Genomic DNA, 25,802 nt, shown 5'->3' with positions numbered 1-25,802 from the left:
GTCCACTCAAATCCAAATTGTACCAAATTTAGTACTATTTAGTACTTTCCGTACCCATAAGTACGAATTTCCAAAACTACCTCAATCCTAGACTTCAACTATAATCTCAATTCCAAATTTCAGGATTTCAGATTCCAGATTCCAAATACCAATTGTACCAAATTTATTACTTTTCGTTCCCATAAGTACGAATTTCCAAAACTACCACAATCCTACACTCCAACAGAAATCTCAATTCCACATTTCAGGATTCTAGGCCTATCCGTTGACCCAAATCCAAATTATACCAAATTTAGTGATTTTCGTATTCATAAGTACGAATTTCCAAAACTACCTCAATTCTGCACTTCAACATTAATCTCAATTACGAATTTAAGGTTTCCAGCTCTATTCGTTCACCCAAATCCAAACTGTACAAAATTTAGTATGTTTCTTACCCGTAAGTAAGAATTTGCAAAACTAACTCCATCTTTCACCCCAACAGCAAGCTTAATTCTAAATTTCATTATTCCATCTCTGTTCATTCACCCAAATCCAAATTTGGTACTTTTTGTACGAATTTTCAAAACTACTTCCATTTTACACTCCAAATATAGCCTACGAAATACTAATTTCCCAATTATCTCAATCCCATACTCTAACATCAATGTTAATTCGAAATTTTAAGGCTACAGCTCTATCCGTTCACCCTAAATTTAAATTGTTCCAAATTTACTACCACTTAGTACTTTTCGTAACCTTAAGTACGAATTTTCAAAACAACTCCATTCTACAATCCAACAGTAGCCATTCTTATAATCCAGCAGCAAGTTTTATTCCCAATTTCAGAAATTCAGCTCTATCCGATGACCCAAATCTTAATTGTACCAAATTTATTACTTTTCGTAACCCATAAGTACGAATTTCCAATTTATCTCCATCCCATACTACAACATCAATCTTAATTCAAAATTTCAGGATTCCAGATCTATCCGTTCAACCTAGATCCAAATTGTACAAAATTTAGTACCATATAGTACTTGTCGTACCCATATGTACGAATTTTGAAAACTACTTCCATTCTACTCTCTAACAGTAGCCTTAATTCAAAATTTCAGGATTCCAGCTCTATCCGTTCGCCTAAGTCATAATTGTACCAAATTTAGTATCATTTAGTACATTTCGTACCCATAAGCTCGAATTTTCAAAACTACTTCCATTCTACTCTCCAACAGTAGCCTTAGTACAAAATTTCAGGATTCCAGCTCTATCCGTTCGCCCAAATCGTAAATGTACTAAATTTAGTACCATTTAGTACAATTTGTACCCATAAGTACGCATTTTTAAATTTACTTCTATTCTACCCTGCAACTGCAGCCTTAATTCAAAAATTTCAGGATTCCAGCTCTATCCGTTCGCCTAAATCATAATTGTACAAGATTTAGTATCATTTAGTACATTATTCGTTAGTACAAAATTTCAGGATTCCAGCTCTATCCGTTCGCCCAAATCGTAATTGTACCAAATTGTGTACTATTTAGTACTATTCGTACCCATAAGTACGAATTTTCAAATCTGCTTCCATACCATGCTTCAACTGCAGCCTTAATTCAAAAATTTCAGGATTCCAGCTCTATCCGCTCAACCTAAATCCAAATTGTACAAAATTTAGTACCATTTAGTACTTGTTGTACCCATAAGTACGATTTTTTAAAACTACTTCTATTCTACTATCTAACATCAGTCTTAATTCAAATTTCGGGATTCCAGCTCTATCCGTTCGTCTAACTCATAATTGTACCAAATTTAGTACCATTTAGTACTTTTCGGACCCATAAGTACGAACTTTTAAAACTACATCCATTTTACTCTCCAACAGAAGCCTTAATTCAAAATTTCAGGATTCCAGCTCTATCCGTTCGCCCAAATCATAATTGTACCAAATTTAGTACCTTTTAGTACTTTTCGTACCCATAAGTACGAATTTTCAAAACTACATCCATTCTACTCTCCAACAGAAGCCTTAATTCAAAATTTCAGGATTCCAGCTCTATCCGTTTGCCCAAATCATAATTGTACCAAATTTAGTACCATTTAGTACTGTTCGTACACATGTGTACACTTTTCCTAAACCACCTCCTTATGTCAACCGTACCTTTTAACCTTGATTCTCACACAAAATGTCAATCTTTAATCTTTATCCGTTCACAAAATACGAATTGGTACCAAATTTAGTACACTTTAGTACTTTTCGTACACTTATAGTTCGAATTTCCAAAAACCCTTTAGCACATCTTTCCTACACTCCATCAGTGACCTTCATTCCAAATTGCAATGTTCTAGCTCTACCGGTTCGCCAAATACAAACGGTACCATATTTAGTACCTTTTAGTACTTTTCGCACCCTTCCAGTTCGAATTTCCAAAAACCCAGCCTTATCTGACCCCTTCGGACCAAGAGTGATCCACACCCAAAATTTCAGGATTCTAGCTTCAGCCGTTTCGTCTGGGCGTTGATGAATCAATCAGTCAGTCAGTGAGTCAGTGAGTCAATCACTTTACTCTTTTATTAATATAGATATCCTGCTTTATCTGTTCACCCAAGTCCAAATTGTACCAGATTTAGTACCGTCCAGTACTTTTCGTACCCATAACCAAAAATTTTCAAAACTACCTCAATCCTACAACTCAACAGTACTCTTAATTCCAAATCTTAGGATTCCAGCTGTATCCGTTACGCCAAATCCAAGTTGTACCAAGGTTAGTACCATTTAGTACTTTTCGTACCCAAAAGTACGAATTTCTTAAACTTTCACAATGCTACAGTCCAACAATAATCTTAGTTCCAAATTTCACTATTCCAACTCTATCCGATCACTCATATCCAAATTGTACCAAGTTTGGTACCATTTAGTACTTTTCGTACCCAAAAGTACAAAGTTCCAAAATACCTTTATACTACACTCCTACAGTAATCCTAATTCTAAATTGCAGGATTCCAGCTCCATCTGTTCAAAATGTACTTTAGTTGGTACTATTTAGTATTTTCGTACTCATATGTACGAATTTCGAAAACTACTTCCATATCTCACACCTACACTCCAACAGTAATAGAAATTCCAAATTTCAGAATTCTAACCGTATCGGTTCGCCAAATTCAAAGTGTACCGAATTTAGTACCATTTAGTACTATTCGTACACATGAATGCACATTCCCAAAACCATATATCAACACATCTTCCAGACCTTGATTTAAATTTCAAATTTGAAGATTTTACCTCTATTCTTTCCCATAATACGAAATAGTACTAAATTTAGTACGTTTTAGTACTTTTCGTAGACTTGTAGTCCGAATTTCCAAAAACCCTTTGGTACACCTTTTTATCTTTCCATCAGTGACCCTCATTCCAAATTTCAGAGTTCTAGCTCTACCGGTTCGCCCAAATGCAAATTGTACCAAATTTAGTACCATTTAGTACTTTTCGCACACAAGTACACATTTCCAAAACCACCGCCTTGTATCAACACATCTTCTAAACCTTGATTTTTATTCCAAATTTCAAGATTATAGCTCTATCCGTTCACATAATACCAAATGGTACTAAATTTGGTAACTTTTAGTACTTTTCGTACACTTATAGTCCGAATTTCCAAAAACCCTTTGGTATACCTTTCTATCTTTTCATCAGCGACCCTCATTCCAAATTTCAGAATTCTAGCTCTTCGCGTTTGGCTAATACTAATGGTACCATATTTAGTACCTTTTGGTACTTTTCGTACCGTTCTAGTACGAATTTCCAAAAACCAAGCCTTATCTGTCACCTTCGGACCAAGAGTGACCCTCACCCAAAATTTCATGATTCTAGCTTCAGCCGTTTCGTCTGGGCGTTGATGAATCAATCAGTCAATCAGTCAGTCAGTCAGTCAGTGAATCAGTCACTCTACTCTTTTATTAATATAGATAATTTTGAAAAAAGGATAGTGGCAAAAATATAAAGGAAAAACTATAAAAAAGACATAGGGGCAAAATAAAATAATTGAGAAAAGCCAGAGGGGCAACATCTTAAAGCAAATACAAATTAAGAAAAAAAGAGGACATCAAAATTTCCAATAAAAAAAATATCTAAATTTGAAAAGAGGACACATACAAGTCCCAATTAAAAAAGAAAAAACATAATGGGTCCCGTAAAGAATATCATGGAACTGGCAGATTATTATTGATAGCTTGAAGAACCACATTAGTGAACTGGAGTCAGCAAAGATTACACTGAATACCCGCATATGTGATTTGGAGCAATTGCTTGACATGGAAGCTGAATTGCAACGATTACGAAATGAATTGACCAGCAACACTTTCCGCGAAGACGGCGAAGAAGAATCCTTTCATGATGGTTTAAACGACGCAGAAGAGACGGTGGAATATTATCTGAAGAAGGAAGAATGCTAAAAGTTAGATTATCTGAAGAAGGTGATCCCTACGTCAACGATGATGTTGGAGATGACACTGGTAGCGATGACTAAGGAAAAGAAGATGATGAAGATCTTGTGCATAGCAAAACTACCTCAGAAGATGAGAATGAAGAAGTTAATGCCGATGATGAAGAAGACCCGTTCGAAACAGAAACTGGTGATTCTAACCCGGGACTTATAAAAGAAGAACGAGATTTCGACAACAGCGAAACTGTTTATAAATCGCGAACCATAAACAAAGAGACTAGTGCCAAGGAAACAGGTAACACGAAAAATGCTGCACAGCAACGATCTACGTCCGACAACGACGTATCTGAGAAGGCAACAGCAAAACAAATTAACGCGAAGGCCGAACGAATGACTTGGGAGAATAAGGAAGATGTAGTGAGACATAGTCAACAAATATTACGCCTGAAGATAGCGAAGTGGAAAGCCAAACAACATGCCAGGAAATGAATGGATAATGCAGGAGAAAAAAGCCGTAGATAAAGGTGGAGGAAACCGCCAGAAACGTTTGTGGAAGCGATGGCTGAGACAGGTCGTTGGTGCTGTCACTTAATCATTTAGGAAAATACTTAAACACTCATTAATCTCATTGATCATATTTTAGATTTATTAGAATTATTATATTCATTTTACTGATTAGTACATACACACATATATAATATACAGTCCACATCAACTATTCACATTAAGCCGCCCGGGAGAATGTACAAATAAATTGTACATATTTTTGCGTCAGTTTTAGGCACTGGGAAAAATCAGACAATTAAAAATAAATATTCCTAATATGAATTTCCCTGTGCTATAAAATCCCATATGAGTCATTGCGCGTTAGCGCAGGCGATAAATGGTTAATGCATTTTTCTGTATGGAAAATTATGAGCGGTCGTAAAAGCAATTTGTGTGCACTAATAATAAATAATCAGGGGGCCACCGTGGTGCAATGGTTAGCACGTCCGCCTTGCACTCAGAAGGTCTGCGGTTCGAATCCCAGGCCAAGCAACATCAAATTTTCAACGGTGGCAAAATTCCCCCTCAGTAATGCTGGCGACATTTCCTGAGTATTTAAGCCATGAAAAACTTCTCTACAAGTGGTGTCGTAAGACACGCCGTTCGGACTCGGCAATAAAAAGTAGGTCCCATATCATTGAGCCAATATGAATCGGCGTGCACTCATTGATATGAGAGAAGTCTCCCTTGTCCCATCTGGGATGTTTGTGGAACAATTATTATTATTATAATAAATAATAAGATAAAGTCCACACACGGAGATATCGATACGCTCAGTAGGCAAGATGCACATTTAGGTGTAGTTGAAAAACAACGCCCCATGTTCTCTGTTAAACTGAGTGGCTAAGATTAGGCTAGGTTAGATTATTTTATGTAGCTCTTAAGTAAAATATTTTAAAATAAAAATCAGAATCGAAATAGCAATCAACCCGTGCAGTTGTGCGTGTTTCCTTTCTCAACAGCCCTAATGAAGCTTAAAAATAATTTTTAATAAAGCTGCCCATCAAAACCCATAAACATGTTCTCCTTAATTCGAACATATTACACCGTACTCTTAGGGTGTGTAACAGAAATTTGTATTGGAGTGTGTTAATGAAGCACGCGTGAAATAAGTTGTTATGGCAATGTCAGTCAACAAGTGTCCCTGAAATGATAATATCTCAACATCATTTGTACAAAGATGTACTAATGAGATCTCTTCTAGTCTTGTTGATATCTTCAATGAAATAATTGAAGAGTCTATATATCCGGGTGTCTTAAAAGTACCAAGATAGTGCCTTTTCCAAAGACTTAGAATTCGTTTGATGTAAGTAACTACAGGCCTATCGCTCTTCTTTATACAATTGACAAAGTTTTTGAAAGAATTATTCACGACCAATTGTATACGTACTAAACTGATAATAAATTATTATATGCTTACCAATACGGTTTTAGAAAGGGGTGTGGTACTGAAGAAGCAGTTTTAAATGTTGTGAATTATATATGCAATAATTTGGATGACGGCTTTCGTGGTTTGGCTGGACATTTTTTTGATTTAGTGGATCACTCTATATTATTGAAAAAGCTCCCCTTCTACGGATTACAGGATAATGATGTTCAATTTTTGAAAAGTTACCTGTCAAACAGAAGGCAATATGTTGATATTAAAAATCTCCAGTTAAGTGGAAAGTTATATATGTTTGCAGATGACTTTTGTCTCTTTTATCCCTAAAAATATGATATGTCTTTAAAGGCTCGGGTTTGCTCTTTTATATGAATATGCCAGGTTAAATAGACTTGTATTAAATCCTGGTAATACCAAACTTATAAGATTTATATCGAATACTACAAATAACGATTTTAGTGTGTTCATTGATGGCAAATTAAAGCACGAAATATATTGTGTGAAGTACCTTGGTGTTATATTATAGAACAACTTATCTTGCCCCAGCATTAGGAGTGCTGTAAAAGTTTAAAAATAAATTGGATGTCAAGTCTAAATTGATGATATACTGTTGCTTGATACAGCCGCATTTAAATTATTTGATAAAGTATTATGCGTACAACAGAAATAATGTCAGCGTTAAAGTTTTACATAGATTGCAAAACAAATCTTTGAAATTAGTCTTCAATCTACCAATGCATTTTTCTACGTTGCAAATGTTTAAGAGTGTATGCAGTAATAATCTTCCTATTTATGGCTTGTATAAATATGGAATATTAAAATATGTTTTTAAATAATTTATGAATATTGCTTATTTCAGAAGATATTGAGTCACTTCTGCTATAGTATTGATTATAGATGATTAGACATCGGATTTTGCATATTTGCATATTTTTTAATAATAAAGATAGGAAGATTCTGATTGGACCAAAATTCGTTTCAAAGAAAGCTGAATTCAATAACAGTGTCATATGCAAAAAATATGCAGAATATGCAAAATATGCAAACAGATTTTGGCCGAAAATCGTCATAAAAGTCGTAAAATTGTCATTTAAAGTTGGAAAAACCATCAAAAAATACTTAAAGTGTTCTAAACTAAAACCTTGACTTTTAACGTCGATTTTTTCAGCAGATTATTATGTTATTGAGACCGTTTACGATAGTGTGGTGTAGGGTATAAAAATATGGTATCGTAATACCATTTTTTTATTATTAAACTATGAAAAAGTATAACATTTGTGGAAGCCGCCTAAACTTTTTAGTATTGCTAGATTTAAGCACGTGTTACTGAGGCCTCGAAGTTATGAAAATCTCGATTTTTTTGCTATTTGGCAATTTCGACCACCCATATATGTGGAACGGTTGAAGCTATTTGCTCGTATTATACATTCAATTAAATAATAAAAGTACAACAAAGTACGTAAGTTTTACTGAATTCGAGATAATAAAGCCAATGTCCCGAAAAAGGCCTTAGGGCAAAAGTGGAGTCTATTGTAAAAAAAAACAATTTTCTTCCTATATTATCAATTTTTGGAAATGAAAACGAATATATTTTACTTTATTTTAAAATGTTGTCTATTAGGGCGAAGATCTATTATAATATTAATTTTAATTAATTTCTCGCTGGAGTCGAGCTTAATGACCGATGATTTTTGCAAGTGAAAAAGGAAAGCCAAAGATTCGAACCCACACAACCGTCATTATGTGACATGTTTCGCCTTTTCTGAAGGCTCATCAGACATATCGGCCCTGGAATGGCTTCGTTATCACCAAACATTTCCTTTTTCAAATGCAATTTTGTTTTTACAAAGATGGACATTTGTACATTCATTGTAAGGCTTCAATGACAAACGCTCACATTTTGTTCATAAATATTTAAATTTACTTAAGGAACTGACATAATGTGGTTTTGGAGCAATCAGGGTACAGATGGCAACTTGGTGATGAACTCGACCCTTTGCTATGTCGCCCACAATTTTCAAGTTGTTTACCCCTCCTGGTACTTGATGTTCTGTGGTCAAGTTGCAGGATCTTTTTCACGAAATTCGGAGTTAATGTTTAATCTCTTGAACAACAATTAAGTCTCACTTGTAGTTACGCCTGGTAAACCTTTTTCTAGGAATTTCTGCAGTTAATTTTTTTGTAAGTTTGCATCGAATATTTCTGGAGAAATTTCTTTCTTTGCTTTGTTAAGATTTTTGTCGTCTTTTGGTTCTTTACGGTGTTTTGCACTACCAGATCAAACAATGCCAGGCCAATACGTTCAGGACTAAGGTACCACATATGATTTACCATTCTGTTATTTCCTTTATCTGATATTTGTTTGTGAATGCCTTTCGTATTAAGTAACTCTTCAATGCGGTTGAGGTCTTGTTTTGGACCTAAAAATATTTATGAATATCGTTTTCACTATTTTTGTATTAAACTCAATCTATTGTCTCTATTTCTTTTCAACCTATTGATAATGTTTACCCAATATATCCTATATTATATCTATATAAACATTATCTTGTTCATTATACGTTTTGTAAAATCAATAACCCAAACTCTCACTTATAACACTCAGTTGTTGTCGTGTGGGATACCAAACAAATTAATAAAATAGAAAAAAACATCCTGGGGGCGTTAAACCAGTCTCGAACGATTTAAATGCAAATTGCTTCTACGGCCTTTTGTTCTTGGGAAGTGAGCTGGGCAGTAGTTTTAAAACATTCTCGCGTACTTCGAACTTGGATTTGTCAATCGCAGACTATTCTTATAGAAATCGCTTGAATATGTTTGGTTGATGTCCGGATGTTCTTCCAAACTTGCAGTCAAAAATCCCTCTCAACAACTTTTCTAATAAGTCTGTACGGTGGAACAGAAGCTCTCGACCTAATATCTGCTCGAACTGGTGAGGCCCCATTATACTAGGCATTTGTACACTGCTAGATCTTGTTTCTCCCCTGAACTACTGCCAGTTTCAGGGACGCCTAGAAGTTGTTTTTACCCCCATGTGATACCAGAACAGCAACTCGTTCCTTCTGCTGTTTTGAGAATACCTGGTAATAGTTTTCCATGACAGTGCATGCAAACAGCTCCGTTCATTGGAGTTGTTGCGTGTATATTTCACGGTTTATTTTCCCCTGTTCACGGATAAAGCTTCTAGAGATCTTATATTTGTAGGGATCCCCTCCGATATCTTCTACTGTAGCCAAAATGATACTAGTAACGTTCCTATAATACACCTTACAGGGATCCAGCACCAATGACAATTTCATAGTTACGATTGTCTTGAAGCCGCGCTTGACTCTCTTCGGGACAGATGGTTCTTCAGATTCTACGATACGTTTAGCATCAAAAGAAGACCTAGACCTCATTGAAAATCTATTGATATATGAAAACATTGACACACAAATATCAGAAAAAGGAAATAACAACATGATTAATAATCTGTGGTATCTTAGTCCTGAACTTGTTGACCTGGCATTGTTTGATCCAACGGTGCAAGACACCGTAAAGAGCCAAAAGGCGACAAAAATCTTAGCAAAGCTAAGATGGAAATTTCTTCAGAAATATTCGATCCAAACGTCCAAAAGAGCAACTGCCAAAATTCCTAGAAAAAGGTCTGGCATAATTAAATGTGGGACTCTTTGTTGTTCAAGAGATTAAACATTAATTAAATTTAAACATTTACTCCGAATTTCCAGGAGGCGCAAAGGATGGTAAACAACTTGAAAGTTGCGAACAACATGGTAGAGCGTACTTCAAGTAATCAGCTGTACCCAGATAGCTACAAAACCATATGACGTCTGACGCTTGAATAAATTTAAATTAGAAAAAATTTGAAAGACATTTGTTTTCATTCCAAAAACTGATAAAAGGGAAGAAGTTTTTTTAATAGATTCCATTTTCGCCCTAAGGCGGGACATTGGCTTTATTATCTCGAATTCAGTAATACTTACATATTTTGTTGTTCAGCAAGAAATGTTAAGAACAGAATGGCCTTTAATTTAATGCTTAATATGGACAAAAAGCTGTAACCATTCCAGAGAAATGGGTCCCCCAAATCGCTAAATAGCCAAAAATCGGATTTTCATAAATTCGAGGCCCTAGTGGTACGTGTTTACATATTTCAATTGTGCTCAAACTGTGACAGTCTTAAAATCTGACCAAGCTAATCACTTAATGCGGGTGCCGCCTAAAAAAATCCGGCATCGATTTTTACATAGAACGTTTGATATTTTATCAAATTTTATATTACTGCATAGTTTAATAATAAAAAAAATGGTATTACAATACCATACTTTTATACCCTACACCACACTGTCGTAAGAGGTCTCGATAACACAATAATCTGCTAAAAAATCGACGTTAAACGGCCAACTATCTTAATTTAGAACACTTTGAAAATTTTTGATGATTTCTCCAACATTAATTGATTAATTTTAATTAATTGATTAATTAATTGATTAATTAATTAATTGATTAATTAATTTTGGACTAAACTTTTTATGTGTCAAATCGTTCGTTGCTTGTGCGAAAAAAATAACAAAGAATGCAAAAAATTAAGCTTTATCGAGGAGAACATAAATCTCAAGATTATCCACTGAAATCGTGGGTTAGTCCATATGATATATGATAAAGTTTGTATCTCCTCCGCCGGGATAACAATTTTGGCGCGATGCGGGGGCTAGAAGCCACAATCTGATCATTCAATTTCTTTTAGTGTTGAATTGGGGGGTTGTGACCGACCAAAGTTTATCCACTTTTTCTTATCGCGAACCGACATAATGCACTGAAACCTCACAGTGTATTCTTGGTCAAGCGACATAGATTTGGTAGTGATCTCCTACCAATATAATTTGAGATCCCCTAACACCGGGGTATTAAGTGACCTCGTGTCTGCAGGCAGGAACCGACTGTTTTAAAACGGAGCCTCGTTGATACCTGAGTGCCTCAACGAGTAGCAGGCTTATTTGTCAAACCTTAATCCCCCAGTCACAAATCTTCTTATGGATAAACAAAAATTTAAAAATTTGATAACGATCAGTGCTACGACCACGGACATCGCTGCACCCAGTGCAACTATCGAAAATATGGCGGGACGACTGTTCCACTCCGACTCTGGACACAGTTAGCGACACCATCAACACACAGAGTAGGGAATTACCCAATCTCTTGAGGGAAAGTGCCACCCTTAATCTGAACCGGGAAAGCTCTTCTGTTAGCAACTGGGAGGATATTCCCTTGTCGGATGATGAGATGGATACCACGGTTATCCCATCCCAGACGAACAGGGATGGTCCCCTCGAGGAGTGCTAACCAGGAAGAGCATGAAGTACCTCCCTCAAGGGATGGAATGTCGGTCGGTACCAACAGGCCCTTCTTTCCAGGCAGGACGCCTTGATGGAGGAGGCTACTGGTGAAGAGATTGACCAATCTCTCACTTTCCCCCCCCCCCCCCCCCATCAAGAGTAGTAAACCCAGGGAAAGGAAAGATAAACATGGCTACAAGAGAGCAGTAAATTACTGCTCTAGATTTGTGAACAAGTTACCAGAAGAGGTCTCTCAGGCGGAATTCCGGGAGATAAGGTTGAAGCTTGGCTTTTTGAGGAGGATTAAGAGGAAGTATCCTCACATTGAGAAGCTTCCACTGCTTATCGACCGGATTCCGCGGCCTGACCCGGATATAGTCACCAGCCAAACGACCGGGTTGATTACTCCGGATTAAGCCAGAAGCTCGGGTTGTCCGAAACCCTTGCGGACACCAAAGGTGTCTGCGGCAGGGACGGCCACCCCGGCTTCATCTGCTTAACCGACACGGTCAGAGAAGCCAAAAGGGCATGCACGGGCGGAGTTGCCACACAAGCCCCCGGTTACTGCGACAGCCCCGCCGGTGAGTGCTACTAAAGCTGCTGGGGAAAACAGGGGTGCCAAATGCTCTGAAGCTACTGCTGTGCGGAAGCCTAATAAACAGTCATCTGCGGGATCAGTGGCGGGGAAGGTCGAGCGATTGATGGGACTAACGGTCCATCAACCTCGAAGCTGGCTAGCGGGCAGAAGACAACCTCTTCACTACAATCGAGTATGAAGAGAGTGAGGTCTTCTGAGGACTCGCATCCAAATGCTAAGTGGTTGGGTGATCGCCAGTCTGATAGTCGACCGGCATCGTATGCGAAAATGGCCGCTCGACAGCCAGTTAAGGGAGCTCAACCAGGGAGGGCCAGCACAGGCAGGCCGGGGCAAAAACTCCCTAAATCTGCTGGAGAGAAGCCAGGTGAGCCGCACAGGCCTGCGAGAATAACAGCCCCAGATGACCGTCTGGTAGCATTTATTGATAGAACTGATGCTGAAAGCAGGATCAGTGACGATCACTGGTTGCTGGTAGAGGGCCTTCTGAGGAAGGTCATTACTTCCGATGATGTGGATGAGAGAAAGACCGGCTTTGGCAGGGCAGCCGTATACAAGGACGTCAAAGTTATTAACTGTAAGGATGAGCACCGACGTAGCCGAAATGATTTTGGATCCCATAGGATATTAGCTTATGCTACACATTTTTTTTAATTTTTGAATAAAATTTTAAAATGTTTAAAAATTTTCAAGAAATATGTAAAGTATTTGGAGGAAGTAGTACAGAGAATTATTTAACTACATTGGTATACTTATTGTCCAACATATTTGAAAGTATAAAGACTAATGAACACGTTAGGCTTTTTGAGTTCAGAACAATACTTTGGCTTATAGACAACATCTAGAAAAAACATTGTTGCGATCTTTTGTTTTTGAAATTTTTGATAAAAGCAATTCAACAATAAAAGATAAAATCGTTGCTAAATGTTTGTGGTTTTAAATTTTTGTATATAGTTCCTAACACGCTTTTCTAATGAACTATTTTGAACATCATAACAATTACAAATTCTTTATTATGTTTGAAATTTGCAAAAAAAAAAAACTATATCAACCACTTATTATGTTATAATTCTTTTCCACCGAAGTGTTGAGATTATTTGAAGCTGATCTCTTGCTACAAATTAGTAAATGTCTATTGTACAAAAAAGGATTTTCTGTCGTATTTTTATGTTTTGTTTGACCTTTCGAATGATAGTAAAATAAAGATTATTGAGGTTAAAGTTTATATTTTATTTATTGCATATTTTTTCCAATATGTCGACATTGAATTTCATCTTCAGGGATTTTTCTGTCTATTACTCATTGAATTGTATTTTGGGAAGTACTTTCAATAGATACACATTTCTAAAAATGTTCCTTTTTCCTTCATCGACAAAGGACTTTGTGACGCCGGCAAGTATAGCCGGCTGACAGGAATATAACCTGAGCCTGTGTGAACTGAAGCGTTTATCTATGGACATATCGAACAACGGCTACACAACCAAAATCCCTTAACCCAAAGCTATGTATTAGGAGATTTTCAGAATTGTGTAGCAATTTGCGGACGTATGACACGGTGCTCTTGAATCAAATTTAAATGGAAGGTGCTTACACCTGGGAAGTTTTTGCGGATTCTGAAACTACAATGATCATAGATGATAAAAATCAAAAAACAAAAAAAAAATCGCCGGAGCGCTTTTTAAATAAATCGCGATTCAAGTTGACATTTTTAGGGGTTGTTTAGGTTTTCACGATTTTGCTTAGAAACCGCAAGTTCTATGAAAAAGAGGCTGAAGAAAATGTTGAAGCTATGAAAATTCTCTACAAGATTGACCTTTACGGTATTTTTGTAAGTTTTACCATTTTTGAGATATTGAAGTTCAAATTGGGACAATGCACTGACTGTATGGCCCCTTATAAAACAATGTCATGTTAATGAAAACAGCTTGCACAGAGGAAGTTCTTGTGAATTCTGAAACAGCAATGTTCATAGATGAGAAAAATCCAAAAACAAGAAACAAAATCTCTGTTGGGATTTTTAAATAAATCGCGATCAAAATTCACACTTTTAGGTGTTTTTAGGGTTTCACGATTTTGCTTGGAAACCGCAAGTCCAATCGAAATGGAGCTAAAGAAAATGTTGTAGCTGTGAAAATTCTCTACAGGATTGACGTTTATGATTTGTTCTCAGGCTGTACCATTTTTGAGATAAAGAAGCTCAGTTTACATATGTAGGTTTTTTTGTTAGGGTTTCGCGATTTTGCTTGAATACGGCAAGTCTTATCGGCATGGGACCTGAGAAAATCTTATAGCTGTGAAAAATCTCTACAGGACTGGCTTATGTAATTTCTCCTAGTTTGTACCATTTTTTAGATATATAAGATTATGTTGGGAAATTGCAGTCATGACATTGTTTTATAAGGAGACGATACAGTATTGAATTGAATTTGAATTGTCCCAATTTCAACTCCTATATCTCAAAAGTTGTAAAACCTACGAAAATATCATTAAGGTCAATCTTGTAGAGAATTTTGATAGCTACAACATTTTTTTATTCCCTTTTTGATAGGACTTGCGGTTTCCAAGCAAAATCGCAAAAACCTAAACAATCCCTAAATATGTCAACTTGAATCGCGATTTATTTAAAAAGCGCTCGGGCGATTTTTTTTGTGATTTTTCTCATCTATGACCATTGTAGTTTCAGAATCCGCAAAAACTTCCCAGGTGTAAGCACCTTCCATTTAAATTTGATTCAAGAGCACCGTGATGAACTTGCCAAAAAAATATGGATTTTATCATTGATCACAAGTGTTGCGGAGAAGGTACCTGAAGAAATGGACCGGACCAACATAGTTTATTTTGGAAGTAGATATTATTTTGGGGGTCATTCCTTTTAAAAGTTATTGCGCCCACCAGTCATTTCAGTTCTTCACCAATGTGGTTCATTTTCGAGCTTAAACTAAGTTTGGACCAAATATTACTAAATCCAAAGTTTGGTCCATTCAAGAAAAATCGCACATACCGCTTTAGCTAAAATTCTTGAAATTTGAGGGAAAATACCAGATCGAAAATCACCATCTTCGAACATTATATAAGGCTCGCAGAAATATCCGATAAACAAAGTTTGGACCAACGCAGTATGTGGTTAGAAAGTTGTCGTGCGCACCAACCACTACACATGATTGTCGTAGGCGTTTTTACAGCTTTCGGGCCATTTTCTCTGGAAGTATGTACTTGCACTTGAAAAAACTTGTACTGTTGTAATAGGGGACCCGAGAACGCTTGTTGCAAAAAGCAAAGCGTTTCCCGAGAGGTCTTTTTGTTTATTAATTTATTCATTTCATATTTTTATGGATTTTTGCTAAAAGAATGTATACATGTATAGACCTTGGATTGGTGCTAGAATTTCATTTTAAAGGAATTAAGGACTGGTTGCCAGAGTTTTCCTAGTTCCTGATCAACTTATGAGAAGATCCACGATAGGAAACCAGAATTTCTATAAGAGAAGTCCGACCATTGTTCCGCGATTGGGTGCTAGAATTTCATCAAGAAAACCACTATCAGCCTTCAGAAATTCTTTGCGATAAGATCTACGATTGGACACCAAAATATACTTAATGAAATAATTACTATTGGTTTCTTTATGACAATAACAACCATTGGATTTCCGAAATTGGCTATATTCTGACACGGCAGCGTGATAAAAGACAAAAAAGAAGACACGTATCTCTGCGTTTTTTCCTTTATTTATATAACTCCTAAATATACCTGTAAATATAAAAAAATACTACTGGATAACGCCATGATATCCGAAGGTTCCCTCTGCATAAATCAATTCTCTACTAATCCCATTTTCCTTCCATAAATTGCTCAATATAATTGGAATGGAAAATTGAGGCCGTGATTTTGAAATGTTAAGATATTCCTAAGGTTTTCCGATTGTATACTCTTTTTTTGGTCTAACCGAAGTGATATCACTGAATTACATAACATTCACTGTAGTTGTGAGTTATTTGATAAATAATACACCCTAAAATATATGTGATTATTAATATATCCATTGTTTTGAACATATATTAACTCTGATATATTGTCAAAAAAAACAAGGGACATTGGCCTAGAGGTCTTACGTCATTTTAATTAAAATATAGTAATGAACATTATATCATCAGTAATCTATATATATATATAAAATTCTTCGAGTCTGTCATGATGTTCGAAATTAAACTCCTCCGAAACGGCTGGTCCGAATTCCACGAAATTTTGTATGTGGAGTTTTTAGGTCTGAGAATAGGTTATTTTTTATACTGGTCAGTTGAGTGACCAGGGTACCTTCCCCACAAAATTTTTTAAGAAAACGTGAAATCAAAGATATTTTTGAACGTATTGTTTAAAAATTGCTTGCAATACTATGGTAATAATTGCCGTGATCCTGAATGGTCATTTCGGAAGTGGAATATCGCGGTCAGCCCAATTTTTCAAAATTGTATAATTATAGACAATATTTAATTTTAGTAAGCGTGACTACAATAAATACTGGCTTCGATAAGTGGGAATGCGCGATCAACCACACATTTTGGTATACAGTACAATCTCGATAATGTTAAATGTCGCTTGACCGAAGTTCCAAAAAAAATCGATTGAGAAATCAGCCAAATCCTAATTTTAAAGATGGTTAAATAACTAGAACGTCTAAAAATTTGCATTGGTCACTAAAACGACGGTCCAATAATGCGTTGTATTTATAATCTATCTAAATGTATGTCAAGTTCTTTTAGACTGACATGATGTTCTAAATTAAACTTCCGAATCGGCTGGAGAATACCGAAAATGGAGTGGGTGGGGGACCTACCCCACATCGCGTTTTAATAAATCGCGAAATCTCAGAGATTATTAGACATATTAGTATTCAATACATCAGCAAAGGTGGCCTCTGCCATTAATGGGAGTTTTGGAAGCAGAATACCGCGATTACGTCCAATTTTTGAAGACTTTATTCTTACTGCAAACACGCCATGAACGTTGACTTGAGTGCTTGGAATAACTCGATCAAGATCATGAATCATTTTTCATGAATCACTGATGTTTACGTGTTTAGGAGCTTAAAATAATAACGCACTTTGTTAACAAGAAGTAAAAACGGCGTTAAGTTCGACCGCGCCGAACTTTTTTACCATTCACCACAATTTATATTGAAACCAGATTTTAGCCGTTTCGGTTGGATAATGTGACTGAAACCTCCAAGGGCGACTAAATACCAAGTATAGCCATACCGGTTGAATAATGTGGCTGAAACCTTGCATATACTGAAAATCGGGAGGTACCGTTCTATGTAGTCTATATAAAAACCTAAACATGTACCGAATAGTCTATGTGGGAATGTCTTCTATCCACAACGAAGACTAAAAACCAAATTGTAGCCATGATGGTGAGGAACCTCCAAACTGTTCTATCTATATCAGAACGTGGACTTTTACCGACAAGTCTCTGCAGATATGTTTACGACCCCCGACGGAGACAACAACAACAAATTCGGTGGGAAAATTAGGCAAAACCTCTTTACTATGTAAAATCAAGAGGTACCGTTCTATGGGAGCTTTATCAAAAAGTGGACCTGTAGCGATAATACTCTGCAGGGGTATTTACGACCCCCAACGGACACCAACAAACCAAATTATAGCCATTTCAGTTTAATAATTTGGCTAAAATCTTGAAAATACCCAACCTCGGGTGCTTTATCAAAAACTGAACACAGAATGGGAATGCTTATACCCCAAGGAAGACTAAATCCCATTTAATGGCGAATGCCGAAAATCGGGTGGTACAGTTCCATGGGGTTTATATCAAAACGTGGACCGGTATAACCCACTTCCAATACCAAACATCCTAGGAGAAATTAATTACAAAGTTCAATGTTAAATATTGCGGGCTGTATCTTGATTTCAGCTGAAGAACATCGCTACATTAACTCATTTTTATTCTGATCAAAAAAAAATGCGAAGTGTTACAAACGGAAACAAAAAGTTGGTTATACCCTTCATCTTATGGTGGAGGGTATAATTAAAAGAGTTTTCTATTTTTAATCTAGAGACACAATTTTGTTTTATGAAGTTTCAAGGAGAATGCATGGTTACGTAAATTCGTTTCGAAAATCGCAACATTTCATTCGTAAGTCGATTATTCTATTTGTAATTCGACTATTCTATTTGTAATTCAAATTATTCCACTATTTCATTTATAAATCGGAAAGCAACAAAAAGGAACAAATGAAATAATTCGAATTTCAATTGAAATGTTTCGAATTACAAATGCAATTCTCGAAATACAAATAAAATGTTACGAATTAACAAGTAAGAGAGGGCTATAGTCGGACGGGCCGACCATGTGATACCCTACACCACTACATATATGTATTAACTCATCGCGTATTAAAACCGTTTTAAAATTTGATTTTGCCTGGCTGGGGAATCGTTTTGAAAGAAGGTGGCAAAGCGAATCATGCTGCAATGTATGTATAAAAATCCAATTGGACAATTAAAACGTTAGGGCACCATGTAATATGCAACAATGCAACAACTGGGAATAGGAAAATGTGGTTCTGTACACATAACCCATTATATATTAAGCAGTAGGCCCGTTATCTAGCAGACAGTTTATTGCAATTTTCATCGGGGGGAAGATCAGTAGTTCTATTTTCATATGTAGTCTACTTTGCCGGTATATGCCCTCCAGGTAAAAAAATATAGACCAAAAATATTTTTTTTTGTATTGTTCATACAAATGTAATGGTCCATTTCACCCGCTAAATAATATCAGATCATCATCCAAAATTGTAGGCCTCTTCTTCGACCTAAACTCTCACCTCATGCGAAATTTCGCCATTATTGAACCATAATTGCGGCCTCTAGCGTGTTTATCATTACACTACAAACAAATAACAGGGTATATTAGGCTGTAACTCTGTTATCTTATCATTTACACCAACACAATTGACATCAATAGAAAGGCCAAACGTTCCTCTTCCGAGTATAGCTTACTTGCCCGGAATGTCTCTTCCAGGAATAAAGATATAAGCTGTCTACTAAAATTTTTCACAATTTTCACACAAAAGTTGTGGTCCATTTAACCATCTAAATATTATCTGATCGCCATCTCAAATTGCAAGCTACTTCTTTGTCATATACTCTTACCTTATTTAAAATTTCGAGGCGATCTGACTATTATTGCGACCTACAGAGCATATGCAACATTGGATAAAAATTATGTTTTTGATCCATTTCACCCGCTAAATATTTCACGATCATCACCAATTAAAATATCGATCTATTCTGACGTGAAACCAACCTCCATACCAAATTTCGTGACGATCGGTCCAAAATTGCGGCCTGGAGTTTGATTACAATTTATAATGGACAGACGGACACACGGACGGACCGACCGACGGACACACATCTCAAAATCGCTTTATCTCACCGAGATATGAAGATTGGTATGCCACATTGGGGGTCTCCGACGAATATTTCGCGGTGTTACATGAATTTTTACCAAAACTAACTTATAATACCCTTTCCACATAGTCGTGTAGGGTATAAAAATGGAATTCTCGAATTACAACTAAACTGATTCGAATTGAATCTGAAAAGGTGTAGATATATTAATATGTAGATGGGCTATAAATGTTTACACGGAAAACTAAAAACGGGCCAGCAACGCGGACCGGGTCAGCTAGTATAAGTCTAAAATAAGGTTTACATCTTTGCTAAATAAGAAATTTTCGCTAACATGAGCTTTCAAATTTTTGGTCAGGTGGCCCCCCCCCCGAAATGAAATCCTGGCTACGTCCCTGGGATGAGGAATGGCGTGGTTGCAGGCTGGCTGAGATTTCCATCACCGAGATCCCATCCAGAATCGTGGCGACAACATGGGTGCCATCTCCTGATTCGGATGTGGCATAGGCGTTGAAGCTGGTCAGGAAGCAAAAAAGGCCCATCCAGGCCGACAGCTGGAAATTGGTAAAATCCTTCCCAGAAGGAGAAGGTACGGTGATGAAGTTCACCATGGATAGTTCGAGCGCCGAGTTTATTAGGAATTGTAAGGGAGAGCAGAACTTCGGGTTGGGTTGGCTTCGGTTCCGCATCTCGCAGTCTCAGTAAGGAGTTCGGGCAGCAGGGCCTTTGCGTGGTGCAGATCAACCTGCATCATTGCAAAGCGGCGCACAGTGTTGCCGCTTCCATACAAAAGTGGACAAAAATAGAAGGAGTTGACCTAGGTTGATGAATTTTTGCACAAGTACTTATAAGGGCATAGGAATGAAAATTTTCAACTTTGGTCCATATCGGTTCAGATTTGGATATAGCCCCCATATATATCTTTCCCCGATTTTGCTATAACTCGGTCAATTTTGATCGAATAGCCTTCAAATTTAATATGTAATATTTTCTTAAGCCCCTGAGTAGCTCTACCGATTTTCATAAAAATCGGTTCAGATTTGGATATAGCCCCCATATATATTTTTCCCCGATTTTGCTATAAATCGGTAAATTTTAATTGAATATCCTTCAAATTTTATATGTGGTATTTTCTTAGGCCCCTGAGTAGTTTCACCGATTTTCATAAATATCGGTACAGTTTTGGATATAGCTCCCTTATATATCTTCCCCCGATTTTGATAAAATCGCTCAATTTTTGATGAATAGTCTTCAAATTTAAGATGGGATGTTTCCTCAGGCCACTGTTCAGTTTTTACGATTTTGATTTGATTTCGCAAAAATATATATATAGCCTCCATATATCTTTCACCGATTTTGCTATAAATCGGTCAATTTGTGGAAAATAGCCTTCAAATTTAACAATGGATGTTTAAGCCCTTTTTAAGTTTTATCGGGTTAGATTTGGATATAGCTCTCATATAAATGAAAATATGACGTAATTACCCGTAATTGAACTTCCCATGTTAAATATGAGGAATATTCATCAAAAATTAAAAGAATTGTAGCAAAATCGGCGAAAGATATATATGGGGGCTATATCCAAATCTGAACCGATTTTTACGAAAATCGGTGAAATTATTCAGGGACCTAAGAAAATATCACATATCACATTTGAAGGCTATTCGATTAAAATTGACGGAGTAGTAGCAAAATCGGGGAAAGATATGTATATGTATATGGGGGCTATATCCAAATCTGAACCGATATTTGTGAAAATCGGTAGTGCTACTCAGGGGCTTATAAAAAAATAATACGTATTAAACTTGAAGGCTATTCGATCAAAATTGACCGAGTTATAGCAAAATCGGGGAAAGATATATATGAAGGCTATAACCAAATCTGAAACGATTTTTGTGAAAGTCGGTGTAGCTATTCAGGGGCCTAAGAAAATAACACATATTAAATTTCAAGGCTATTGGATCAAAATTGAACTAGTTGTAGCAAAATCGGGAAAACATATATATGGAGGCTATACAAAATCTGAACCGATATATCTCAAAAGGTTGCAGGGATGGGCAGAATGTTTTTACACATTTCGCTTCGGAAGAGATGTCCAATTAACGGAAAGCAAGAGCCAAGATGGCAATCAAAAGATACACTCTACGAAATATTAAGAATTTATACTTCTTTTTATCAAATTTCAATTTTTAGTTCTTGATAACGGTAATTTGCCCATGTGCAGTTGATGTCAACTTTTTGTACTAAAATTTTTTATTTATAGCCCATCCATCAAATCCCCATCTAAAACTTTTAATATTTTTTTTTTTTTTTTTCGTTCGGTCCCACGCCACTCTTTCCCGCCCCACCCGACCGAGGGGGCCACCTCCCTATATCGTAGGGAACGCGTACACCCCATAGACCGGACTATGGAGGGTTAGTAGAATGATGGGATGACCGGCTACATATTAAATCAGCCGGCATACAGTAAAAGTAAACAAGTATTAATACACTAAAACTAATTATAATAAGGTTAGATGAAGAAGTACTAAATCACAAATCATGCATACGTGTCTGGCACTCACTACATACGCATAATAGCATTTTTTATCAAGTTTAAAGGGTCAGTAAACGATATACTATTATATATATTATTAAAGGATTCACATAAAGCTCTCATGGGATTATTAGCTTCATAATTGGTTCTAACGAGTGGCAAATTTATTGGGATAAAATTACGAGTTAAACGAGACGGGAAATTAAAATTTATTTCGCCTAATAAAAATGGAGAATCAATTAATCCACGAGTCAGTTTTATAATAAACATTGATTTCAACATGAAACGTCTTCTCTCGAGTGTAGGCAGGTCAATTAACATAAGACGACTTTCATAAGGGGGGAGCGGTACAGATGTATTCCAATTTAAGCCGCGGAGAGCAAACAAAAGGAATTGACTTTGAACAGATTCAATTTTATCTGAATAACACTTATAAGAAGGACTCCATATAATACAGCCGTATTCTAAGACCGGACGAACCAAGCTAACGAATAGACGTTTGGTGACGTAAGGATCCTGAAATTCTTTGGACCATCGCTTAATAAATCCCAATAATGACTTGGCTTTATTAACACAGGAATCAATATGAAGATGAAATCTTAGTTTATTATCCAATATTACACCAAGATCAACGAATGACAAAACATTTTCTAATTTGTATGAACCAACATGGTATTCAGTGCAGATATGTTGAGTCCTAAATAGTGAAAGCTTTTTACATTTTTTAAGATTTAAGGACATTCCATTGACGCCACACCAGTTAGCTAAAGAATGTAAATCAAATTGTAATTGAAGTGAATGGCTTGAAGTTTTTAATTGATGGAACAATTTAACGTCGTCAGCGTACATCAACATTTTAGAAAAACGTATAACAGAAGGGAGATCATTAAGGTATAGTACGAACAGAAGAGGTCCTAAGTGACTACCTTGTGGAACACCAGACGAGACAGTAACATTTTTCGATAAACAACTATTAAATAACACATTCTGTGTACGACCTTCTAAGTAGGTGGATATCCAGTTTAAGAAAACGCAAGGAAACCCCATTACGTTAAGTTTGTAAAGCAACAGTTTATGTACAACCGTATCGAAGGCTTTACTAAAGTCAGTATAAATAACATCAATTTGATTCTTACTACTAAATGCCTTATGCACATGCGTAACCAATTCTAAGAGATTTGTGGTTGTTGATCTTCCTTGAATAAAACCGTGTTGAAGAGGTGAAATTATTGATTTCATGAAATGTTTTAATCTGCGAGATATTAATAGTTCCAATAATTTAGGAATGGCGCTTAATTTTGCTATGCATCTATAATTATCAACCAAAGATCTATTTCCAGACTTATGAAGTGGAATAATATAGCTAGACCGCCACTGGAGTGGAAAATATCCTTGGCGTAAAGATTCGTTAAAAATCCTAGTAAGTGGTAAATAAAATTCATTCGCACAAGATTTAAGAATGGATGTGGGAACCCCATCCGGTCCAGGTTTATTTGAAATACGTAATGTATTTAAAGCCGCTAAAACCTCTTTCTCAGTTAAAGTGATACAGGGAAAATTATTAAATGTTTCAATAGAAAAGTTATATTGACCATTAAATCCTATAGAGGAATAAGATGATTCAAAGAAATCAGCAAACATATTTGAGATGTCTACACTATCAGAAGATTCTCTACAACCATATCTCATGCAACTGGGAAACGTTTGAACTTTACGTTTAGAGTTCACAAATTTATAAAAACTTTTAGGATTCTTTTCTAAATCATATTTGATTTTGGTGAGATAAATCGAATACGATTTTGAGTTTTCAATATTATATTCATTTCTAGCAATTAAGTATTTTGAGTAATTGATTGAGCTGTTGCATTTCTTAAACTTCTTGAAGAGTCTGTTCTTAATGTTACGTAAACGTCTTAACTTCGGTGTAAACCAGGCAGGACAGCGGTCAAATGCTTTCATTGTTAAAGGAACGGCAGTGGAAAATGCAGTGTCAAGTTGACTATAGAATCTTGACACACATAGGTCTAAATCATCACTAAAATCCCATACAGTATTACGTAGCATGGGTTTCAGTTGAGTAAGATTGACTTTAGCGAAGTTGTATGTAGGAGTCGAGTTAATCAGAGGCTTTAGTTCATTTGAACAATTTTTTACTTCAAGGTCGATTGAAAGTGTAGGATGATACTTGTCCTCAGGTAGTACAAGTGGAGAACATCTATTTAACGAAATGTTTAAAGTGGTTGAAAAAACTAAATCCAAAATCCGTTCTTTGACATTTACAATATTATTAATTTGATATAAGCATTTATCATAAATCTTATCCCAAAAAATATCAAATCCGGTATTACTTAATGCAGGTATGAAATCTAATTTATTATCACCCGCTACCCATGAACATTAGGTAAATTAAAATCGCCCATGCAAATTAATGTACAAGATTCAGAGATTGTTTTCGAGACGTTATCTATCAGATCAGCGTGCCTAGTATAAATTTCAATATCCGAATTAGGAGCAATATAGGAGCAGGTTATAAGAATATAATTACCGAGATGCTTTATTTTTACGCAAATGAATTCATCGTTTGAGTTACTTTGAGGATCAACAAGTTCAGAAGAGATAGAGTTATGAATAGCAACAAACTTTTCAGAAAATGTTATTTTAAATGTCGTCTAATTTTCATATGATTATCGATTTAGATTATCTGGGAAATATTTTTCATATTTAAAGAGCTATAACTTTAAAGAGCTGTAATCTTTCAGATTCGTTGTATTGGATGTGTTTACTGTAAGAAAAAACATAAACATATGTAAAAGTTCACATCACATTTTTTGATTTTTGTCCACGCGGCAACGCTGTGCGGTGGCTGCAGAACTCATTCTCTCCTTTAAAAAATCTGAAATAGACATCGCCAGGAACCCTATTAACCCGATTTCATAAAATTCGGTTCAGATTTCGATGTAGCCCCCATATATATTTTTCCCCGATTTTGCTATAAATCGGTAAATTTTAATTGAATATCCTTCAAATTTTATATGTGGTATTTTCTTAGGCCCCTGAGTGGTTTCACCGATTTTCATAAATATCGGTACAGTTTTGGATATAGCTCCCTTATATATCTTTCCCCGATTTTGATAAAATCGCTCAATTTTTGATGAATAGCCTTCAAATTTAAGATGGGATGTTTCCTCAGGCCACTGTTCAGTTTTACCGATTTTGATTTGATTTCGCAAAAATCGGTACAGATTTGGATATAGCCTCCATATATCTTTCACCGATTTTGCTATAAATCGGTCAATTTGTGGAAAATAGCCTTCAAATTTAACAATGGATGTTTAAGCCCTTTTTAAGTTTCACCGATTTTGATAAAAATCGGGTTAGATTTGGATATAGCTCTCATATATATTTTCGCCCGATTTTATGTATTCGATGCATTAAACACGCAATGTATGTGAGATATTGATTAAATTAGGAAAATATGACGTAATTAACCGTAATTGAACTTCCCATGTTAAATATGAGGGACATTCATCAAAAATTAAGAGAATTGTAGCAAAATCGGCGAA

The sequence above is a fragment of the Musca autumnalis genome, unplaced genomic scaffold (assembly GCF_047663935.1).
Source record: "Musca autumnalis isolate F117 unplaced genomic scaffold, ASM4766393v1 scaffold_1, whole genome shotgun sequence".
NCBI classification, from domain to species: Eukaryota; Metazoa; Arthropoda; class Insecta; order Diptera; family Muscidae; genus Musca; species Musca autumnalis.
This window is presented reverse-complemented; position numbering follows the sequence as displayed.